This window comes from Crocodylus porosus, unplaced genomic scaffold, assembly GCF_001723895.1.
Source record: "Crocodylus porosus isolate Cpor-Errol unplaced genomic scaffold, CroPor_comp1, whole genome shotgun sequence".
Taxonomy (NCBI): Eukaryota; Metazoa; Chordata; order Crocodylia; family Crocodylidae; genus Crocodylus; species Crocodylus porosus.
Window position 1 is genome coordinate 867,238 of NW_017728942.1, and position 10,427 is coordinate 877,664.

The following is a 10,427-nucleotide window of genomic DNA, read 5'->3' on the forward strand; positions in this document are numbered from 1 at the left end:
CACACACACACACACACACACACCCTCTTGTTTTAAGAAATCCTTTTCAGGCCTCCCAAATATGAAAATCCAAACCCATTTCTTCCTTTTTGAAGGTCAACTCAAAACTTAGGCCCAGGCTTTGAAGTCCCTATTCCACATTCACCTTGACCACCAGCATCCTTTTGACAATGAAGCCAGGTAACGCGGCTTCCACTGACGCCACAGGATTCTGGGTCACAGGTAAAGTGACTTCTATGGGAACTGTGGGTGCTTAGCACTTCCTTAGGTTTTGACTTCTCTTTATCATTACTTGTACTATGGTATGTTATTAGTGCTTGTTTGGCCCTTCCAAAATATTCACCCTCTTTGAAAATAAAAGAAGACTGTTCCTTCTTGCCCATAGGAGCTTACAATCTAAGACATAAAAAATTTCAAACTACATGGTGACCTTCATAACAACATCCTTGTGGACAGGGCTATTTATTTTCTTACAAGCTCTACTGCAGAGCAGATTCACGCAAACAGTGCTCTGAGCAGAGGAGTGGGTACTTAAATTAAGAAACTGAATAAGAGGGTTGGTGCTTCTTACATAGTATGAGTCATTTCCACCACAAGCAGCCATGGAAGCTGTGGAAATGAGAGTGGGGGTAGGCTGAAGCAGGTAAGTAGGAAGTCCCATGTGACAAAAAGTGCTCAATAACTATGAGTGTATGACAAGTAGGGAGCTAGAAGCACTGAAACAGGGAGTGGAGATGGTACCAAATCTAGAAGCTGGGGGCAAGGATCTTGAATATCATCTAAGAACAGGGATAGGGATCTTGAATACAATGCAAAAGACAATGCACAGACATTATGAGAAAGGTTATCAAAGACCTTAGCATTTCCAGCAAGAGAATTACAGACACCAGTGCTCAGGTTAGTAAAAAGTATATGCTGTTAATAATTGCCCTTTTGATTACTGCAGTGTGTTAGGTTGTATGATCAATCACACCCATCTCAAAATAATGCAACACAAATAGCTATCCTTCATGCCAAACCCTCCCTTCAAATGCATGCCTGAAACTGGCACATATGCTGCCCTGAGATGTGCATGCACTGGGAACTGCAAACAAGAGCAGAACCTGCCCTTTACAGAAATCCTGTACATAACTAAATCTCTTCACAAGCCCTATGCAGTCATTGTTTGCTGACCTAACAATCTCTGTTGGGTGATTATCATTTCCTCTAAACGTGAGACTTACACGCATTCAACTTCATGGATGAAACCCTCAGCTAATAAAATGGTCCCAGCTCCACTGATTTCAAAGCAAATGTATCCAGCAAAAGATCTGGACCTACATGTTCTTTTTAAATTTAATGTATTTCATCCTCTTTATTTGCTGTGTCTTCCTCTCATATGTTTGTGTGACTGGTTGTTGGTATTCATTATTTTAACTGCATTCTGGATTATTTGTTCTAAGGTTTTGTTCACATTTTGCTTTTTCCATGAGCTTCTAATAAACTGCTTGGCTTCAGATTTTCCAAATTGAACACTGATGTTTAGAGCAGCTAATTAGGTAGTTGGGTTCAAAGTAAATTCTATAATATAACAATTTACATACTCTTTATAACAATGGACATAAGCCTACAATTTATTGTTGCTGGCTGATTTTACATTCTTTTGGAATCCATTTTAAAAAGCTACATATGTTTAGTTTTTCTATGTATATAAAAAGCAGCAAACACTCCATATTTGGGATTATTATGATATTTATGTTGAAAAAAGGAAAGTATTTATGTCCTGACATATCTCATGAAGTGCTTGCTAATGGGACGCAGACTAAATGTTGGTATCTTTCTTCCAAGGATCTCAAAGGACTTCACAAATATTAATAAACTAAGCCACTCAATCTCAGTCAAGGAATATGAAGGGATATACAGAGCTCTCTTTCAGGAAAAAATATGTGGGATGGCAAGAATAACACATCCCTGGTACCTTTCCAGCCCTACCAGTGACATGAAAATTCACCTGGATGCAGGCAATTATTTTAAGCAGACTTTTCTAGCTGCTGGTCTGCATAAAGTTTGTGCACAGATTTAAGTGAACTAGAGTGTTTTCTAAACAAATTTAGCTACGTAAGTGTAGACTTCTTGTGTGAACCCACTTATTTCAAGCTAAGAGTCCTATATTGTTATACTCATTAAACTGCCTCACAAACTTCAAGTCTGACTCAGATCCAGGAAGGAAGCTAAGCACATCCAGAACTTAAAGCATAGGAGTAGTCCTGCTTATGTAAGTACCTTCCTGAATTGGAGCCTTTGGATGCTAGTGACATCACTTGGAGTGAGACTGCATAGAAAGGATTAATTAAAACAGAGAGAAATAGAAGATATCTTTTAAAAGCCCAAACAAGTTGGGACCCTGACTGAACTCTCATAGATTCAGAGCATCTAAAAAGTGACCCGCAGGGAAAAACTGGATTGCCTTTTTTTTTCTTTTACGATATAATTTTTTAAAAAAAAGGTTCTAGGGTGACTTTAAAGAAATTATTAAAGAGCAAGAGTTGTATTACATCAGTATATTTCTCATTTAACCTGGTTGTTTCAAAGTGGATATGACCTGCTAGCATGTACTTATAAAATAAATTGAAAAATAAAACTTTCACAGATCTGAGCCATAAAAATACAATAAATAATTTGATGTATTTTTATAAATTATTACCTTTTCTCTCTTGTGATTTAAATATCAAGGTGATTAAGGATTAAACAAGCTCAATTATGAAACTATTGTATTATGAAATAATGTTTATACAGGCAAATGTTATCATTACTAAGTAAAAATGATATTTAATAGCAGTCATAATAATTACCCACATAATCCAAATATGTTTAACATTCATCCTGAATGTATTACTTGTATGATTTCATCCTAGTAAATCTATTTTAAAATCCCAGAGGCACAAATAACATTCATAGTGCCCTCTGCTGGATACTCGTTTTGAATTCCCAGTACAATTCAATGTAATATAGTATTGAAGGCTGGGAGGGACAATGTTTAGGTAATGTTGAAGAAGCCTGCCAAACTTGATCTAGAGGCAGACTTCTTTTTGCATTAATTTAAAGGTAGTTTTAAAAGCATATGGCCTATATGCAACGGGATTTTGCTTTGTGTTTACAATAAGATGTTAAAATCTCAGATCTATGGTTGATATGACGTATCACATTCCCTCTTTAAGCCTTCTGTGCATATCCTGCCCTTATTTTTTACTATTTCATTCTTCACCTCAGCAGAATTTGCTCTCAGTGGAACAGAGCAAAATTTGACCTGTCAAATTGAACCTTTTTGGCCTGAGAATACACGTATTTCTCATTAATATATACTCTTTTTTCATAATAATTTTGTTCTGCAGCAACAATGGTGCTATAGTTCTTTTCTCAAAAATTCCTGTGTGACTTCGGAGCCAAAGTACCATGATTTGGTTAACCGTACCCAGTACTTTGCTGGGTAAGTCACTTATATATACTGGTAGCAATGCTGAGCACAGCATCCCCACCATTTGGGTCTAGCTGATGTTTAACATGAGACTTGGGCTCCTTTGCCCACTCAGGACATTTTTATTTGGTTATTAGGTGATTTAATAAAGGGCTGGGAGCTTTGCCTACAAATCTATTCTAATTCTGAATGTTTATTAACTTTTTATTGTGATTTTCTTTTTGTAGTATTTCCTTACTAGCTGTCTGAAAAACAGATTCTTCTAGCCTTGTTTTGGCTTGCATACACCTGTAGTTGCCAGTATACACCCTGAGTTTGTTGGTGTGTCAGACATTAACGGTGCTGTAACTTTTGTTCTGGGGGCAGGCGGATTTATCTGCCATCAGCTGTGGTTTTAAGGAAGGTTAAACTGTGGGTCTATCAACTATGAAAATGTCTTTTTCATGCTAATGTGAAAAAAAACCCTGGCAGCATCCTTTTAAGGTTAACTTGAGAAGCCCCCAAAATATAATCCTTCACCAAAGGCATTTGAAATTCCTTGGTTCTTCAATTTCATGGAAATGTAATGACGCTATTATTTTTCTCAATAAATATATTAATGTTTCCTAGGAGCCATAAAATGTCAGTGGAAATGTATGAAACCTCTATTATTTGCTGATCATTGACATGATAAGTCATAATACCGTACTTCCTTCTGAACTGAATACTGGAACCTTGAATCTATATATAATTTCTGTATCTCCCAAAACCCCATCACATGTCAAGGTGTCAAGGTGACGTAATTTGACTTTTTGAGTGATAACCCTGCAGTGATTTGCAACTGCAATCTTGGGAAGTTGCTGTGTTTCTAGGTTGCTCTGTGGAAAACTATTAAACCCAGTCAGACTTTGGTGGTAGCATCACCTGCAAAAATGGATCCAGTTTCTCTCAGGTAGGCAGATAGCGTGAACATTATAAGAAGTCCTGTTTGAATTCCTTGTCTTTCCACTATATGTCCTTTACTTAGACTCGATACCAGAAACAGGCCTAGGAGTGACCTTTCACCACCATTGGCTGTGATGGTGTTCAGAAAGAACTCAACATGCAGCTTCCCAAAGCAGGCAGTCAAAACAAGGACTTCTAGTAAAGATACACGTGAAAGCCTGCAGCAGAGCATGTGGCTGCTATACTGGGTATACTAATTATAATTATAACTACCCATTATAACTACTAATTATATCTCAGAAGTAATGGGTGTCAAAACGGTGCACGCCAGGTACCTCCCAACATGAAAAAAGTGGTATTTGATCAAGAAAACAAGGCAGTGAACAGCACACAGACAGATCCAGATGTGCAGCAATGCAGTGTGGGATAGCTGCTGGAGGACTCTTAAAAGTAGAGTAGTTAGAAATGGATTCACACAAACTTTAAAGCAAACAAACTCACTGTGATGTTTGTTCTTAGGAGAATTATTTATAGCAACTTATGAAATCAAATAATTTGGTTGTGCCTGGAGCACAAGGCACCTTAAAATGAGCTAACTACAGTTACTCTGATATAATACCCTGTGTAGACAAGGCCTTATTGTTAAAAAAATGTTGGTTATTTAGTAGATAGCATACTTTCCTTTGGATTAATACTGATCTTTACTTTAGAATAGGCAACATATCCACTTCTCGTGGTTATTATTATTTTACATATTGTGGTAATAGTTTGCAAGGTGCTTTCCAGACAGGCATAAAAACAACGTTCCCCAAATAATTAAATATCTAAATGGAGGTTTTACAGTAAATTATGTTTGAAAAGGAGGCCAGGCCGAAGTTCGGAGAACTGACCAGTCAGTCTCTGCTAGCATGCCTACTACTGGATCTGCATCAGTGGGAAATTTTCAGAGAAAATTCTTCTTCTTGGTTCCCATTTCTCAGGGTGTAAAATCAGGTAAATAGTATTCACCCACCTGGGAGCATTAATGTACATTTGTAAGGTACTCTGAATTTCAAAAGGGTTAAGAGTTCTTCTACAGACCCAACCCCAGTGCTGTTTGCCTCAAGCCAACTGAGAACAAAAAAGCTGTAAATCATTCAGCTGTAAAGAGAGGTGTGAGAAGTGAGCTGCAATTAGCATGACTGCGGCATTTAATTATTTGGCTTAAAAAAAAATCCAGGTTGTTACGTGGCAATGGGGAAATCCCAAGTTAATGTGAGGTGCATTTTAAATAGCTACACTGGATTACTTTAGTTGCAACGCACCATCGTACCAATCAGTAAGTGTGCACCGTTGCCCCATTTCTGCTTCATAATTAAAGCATCTTCAAAACAAGCACAAGTTTATAATGCAAACTCCTATTTTCAAGCCAACAGAAGCCCCTGCTAAACCAAGACAAATACTCACGTACACACCTGCAACACATCTGTTCCTTCAGCCCTGTTGTTAGAGCTAGAAGACAGTTAGAATTCCATTTAAACGTGACAAGCAGAAATCCTGAAACTGTCTGCAAAAGGGGAAAACATCCTTTGAAATAACTGAAACGTTTCATTTTAATTTTTTAAAAACAAAAACGAGCCCAATAACCTAAACTCCCAGGCCCTAGACTGAGCTATGAAATCCTGGGCAAAGGTTCATCTCAGAGCTTCCAAGTTCCAAGAGACAGGAAGGAGCCTGGATCATGAGATCACAAGCTAGAGTTGGATCCTCCAAGATTTTCGTGGCTGCTAAAGCTCCCATTTCCATAATAGGGAGCTTGGAAGGTCTGCAGTCCCCACCTTCAAGGTAGTCCACATGGCTATCTTCTTGGAAGCCACACATTCTCATTGTCAAGTCAGTCTGCATGGCAGAGCTGCCTCTGAGCCATAGATGCCTGCAGTTCCAGGGTCCTGGCTCCCCAAGTTAAGTCTATACAAGAGGGATATGCTTGAGGCATGGATCCTGGCAGCGTGAACTTATCTGTGGCCCACCAAGCCAGGTTTCATTGGCAGTTCATTGAAACCGATGCATTTCCGTAAAGAATTATGTTTTCAACTAACTGGACATTTCAATTGAAACCTGTTTCATCAATTGTTTTCTTTACTTTTTCCTTTTTAGATCGGAAAATGACTGCATGTTTATGAAAAGGAAGCACCAGTATGAAGGAGGCTAAAGTACTGATTCTTGTTATGAGTGTTAAATGTTGTAAAGTTTTGCAAACTTCAGATCCTTTCTCATGGAAAGAAAGCATGACAATCTGTTACCACATTCTTACAACCATATTTCTCTTTTCCATTAAACCGTCTCTGATATTTTTCTTCACTTACTACCAAAAGTGGACAGAACTTCCATTAATGGACATGGTCAATCCAAGATCTACCTAATCCATGCATAGATTTACCATCCACAGCCATTTCCATTCAAAATCAACAGTGGTGGTGCTAGCACCCACCACTTATATAACAGCCAAGTAGCTAGAGTGCTTACTCTGGAAATGGAAGACCTCGGTTCTAGGCCCTCCTCAGCTTGAGGGGGGGTCAGAACCCTATATCTCTTCCTCCCAGAAGAGTTCTCTATACTACTGGTTTATAAAATGATCTGAGAAAGGGAAATCTGCATGACTCCTGACAAAGCTATAAGAATTGCAAGATTCCCAGCCAGAGAGAATGAGTAAAAGCTAGCATGACTCCCTAGCTCAGTGACAAAGGCACTGTCTTGAATGAGGGGCAAAAGGCAGGGTGGGACATCTGGGTTCTCATCCTTGTTTCAGGGCCTACTCATGTATTTTGCATGAAAGCACTACTAGATAGAAGACATTGTTAAGAGCAGGGAGCAGAATCCAGGCTTCTCCCTTCTTTTGGAAGTGTCCAAACAACTGTGGAGTTACGGATCCTTTTGCATACTTTCCAAACAGTAGTCCTGGTAGTTTGAGCCAAATTTAAAAATAAGAATGAATTAAATATTAATGCAAACCATCTGATTTCTCCTTCAGTCTAAATTGTATCCCCTGGGGAAACCTTTCGGGTACTGGGCAAGATAGATGGAATACCACTCCATTTAAAAAAACAGGAATGCATCAGATGGAAAAAAGACTTGTCATAGGGAATACAAGCTGTGTGGGGGTTCTGCTCTTAATGGTGCAATGAGGGTGGGAGGCTGTCAATTATCACAAAAAAAACTAAGAAACCTTAAACAAAAATACCCAGCTCCCCTTTGGGTTCGAAACAGGCTGGTGGACATGGAACATTATTTTCTTTGACAGGCAGTGAATAGCTTAACTCTTAATCACATGTTTATCGAACTTGGAACTAAAATAGCCCTGTAGTTCTGCACTATGCCTGGCACAGGCAGCTTCCCCTCCACTTACCTTTATCTGAAACCAAATTGTTCATCACATTCCTTTCTTACGCAATATCAGCTCACTGTAATGCAAGATAGCTGTGATTAATACTTTTTATTAGGTTGGTTCCAGTGACTCGAGATGAATTTGCTCTGACTTTCGCAAGCAGGAGGCCACACCCAGTTGTGTGGCACTTCAACAACTCTAGGAATGTGAGACACGTTCTTAGAGGAAACCTAATAAATCTGTAATGATAACATCAGCTTCTTTACAGCTTTAAGTGCACAGAACTTCCTGGAGGGGTTTTCACCTCAGAATAAAGGTAAGTCAATTGCAATGCTAACCCTTGAAAAAGCTGTGCACCTCATTTGTCTCCTCCACTGTCCTCTGCTTCTTCCAAGTGCCCAGGACAGCAAAGCGGGTCACTTATAAACAAGAGCAGAACTGGATAGAGACAGAGAGAAGCCACTTATTTCTCTCAGTTTTGGTGACTGTGAAATGACAAATTAATTAGTTCATCTTTGCTTACATGGCTATAATTCCACTGATTTCCAAGTATGTCCATGTTACAGGAGAATCCAGTGTTACGTATGGATAATATCAAATACGTCACTTTAGCATTTTCTTTATTAAATAGAAGAAGGGATGTATAGACTTGAACTAGGCATCTATTGATCTATGACAAAACATTGTAACACTGAACTATAGCCTCTGCACTAATCAGGTCTTGTCTTGTTTGGGTGAGAAGTACAATTTCTCTGCCTGTATCACAGTTGGCCTTTGACCTGCTCTACACACTGCATGCTAGTTTACCTTAAAATGTGATTTTAAACTGATTTTGTTAAAATGGCATAATTCTGTGTGTGGATACTCTTCTATTGGATTTAGCTTAGTTTATGCTTAAATCATTTACACATGAAGCCCATAAGCTCCCTGAAGAGACTGGGGATGCTGAACCTAACCTATAGGCAGTAACGGAATGGGACGACCACTGAGAAAGATCATACCTATCCCTACAGCAGTTCATACCAACACTAAGCACGTCCCGCATTGAGCATGACCTTGACAGAGAATTGTGGGGTAAGGTGAACAGCCTGATCTGGATACAGGGAGTTCAAAACAACACTTTACAAGATAAGCATTCTGGGTGCCCCCTGCGTGAATGTGGTGTCCAACAAATGGCACAGCACTTATTTGAAAGCTGCAATCTTTAAAAATGCCCAGACAGGGCAGATGGAGTCCGCCCGTTAAGCAATAACATCAGACTGTGGCACATAGATTTGGAAGTTGATATGATGCCATGCAAAATAGATGTTTAAATTTAAAATCTGGTCTACATTTCACTTGTAGAACTATACTAAATATAGGTGTAACCTTTTTTCCCTCCTTTTCTAAAGGGAAAAAAAACCTTTTGTATAGCTTAGTTAATAAATTTTTTAAAAAGCTCTATGCTATACAGTATCTCCACTAGGGGGATTTGTTAGATGATTCTAGTGGCAAAGACAAATTTTAAGAGTATACTAGCCATGTATATCTGTGTTCAACCAATACACAATGAGTATGCTTTGAAAGTTCACGCAGGGCAATAAATATTGCCAAACCCAGTGACAGTCCATGTACTAAAACTGAGACATTTAGTTAGAAACAGTAAAACCTCTACAACTAGAATGAATTTTAAAAGCCTGACAGCAGAAGCACTGTCCCAATTGGGGTCTCAATGCTCAGATGGCAGGCAAAGTCTTTGGGTAGAAGTGATATCTTCTATTAGACCAACTAAATAGTTGCCCAGAAGCTTGCAAAAAACATTTTTGCAGCTATTTAGTTGGTCTAATAAAAGATATCACCTCTACCCAAAGACTTCACCTACCTTTTGTGCTCAGACTGACATGGCTACTGCTCAGATCAATGCTCAAATGGCATTTGAGTTGAACTGAACAGGTGCAGCCCTGTGCACAGGCATTTGCAGCTCGCCGGTCCATGAGATGCCTGGCAGGTGGGGTGGGCTGTCTCCCCCTTTGCTCCCGCAGGTGCCTGGGAAAAGCGGGTTGGCCTGTGGGAGGCAGGTGCATGTAGGTGTTCTTGCCAACTACTCCGTTGGTCTAATAAAAGATATTAGATAGTCACCATGCTGGGGTCACTTCACCCCAGTTGTCTTTCTGCCTAGAGTAGGGGGCAGGGGCTGGACCCAATGATCTGCAAGGTCTCTTCCAGCCTGTTACAATCTATAAATAACACATCTACTCAAAGAACCCTGCCTGGTGCATGTAGGATAGGGTGGCCATCATAGAGGAGAGTCCGGTTGCCCTGTCAATACAAAACCAGACGTCTTTATGTCCTCTATAATGAAAAATAGAGGGGATAAAGGCATCGGGTTTCGTATCAACAGAGTAGCAGAAAACTGGAATGTCTTCTGTGATGGCCACCATAACATAGGGGCATGACAAGGCCAGGCTCCCCACCCTGCCCAGCTTGGCTGGTGGGGAAGCCTGTCCTGGCTCCTAATTGCTTAGCCACAGCCCCTTGTCACATACCCTTGCCCTCCCTGCATCCCCCTTCACCCCAGGGACCGGGGTGCATTGGGCCCATACAACCCCACACTATGTTCCCGCCTCTGCAGCACCCACCGCGCATGCGCCGGCCATGTTGGAACGTGGCCCAGCAGGTGCAGGTGCGCCGAGCCGCGCCCCCCCG

The 10,427-nt window shown here is 40.0% G+C and overlaps 1 protein-coding gene across 1 annotated transcript in view; it reads right to left on the minus strand.

Annotated features, from left to right (window-relative positions):
• FAM65C (family with sequence similarity 65 member C) overlaps positions 1-10,426 on the minus strand; it is a 72,850-nt gene extending 62,424 nt beyond the window's left edge. The window contains exon 1 of the mRNA XM_019548117.1: positions 10,361-10,426. The gene's annotated coding sequence lies outside the window, so the exon portion shown is untranslated. The remainder of the gene's footprint in view (positions 1-10,360) is intronic.
• Position 10,427: the final 1 nt, after the last annotated feature.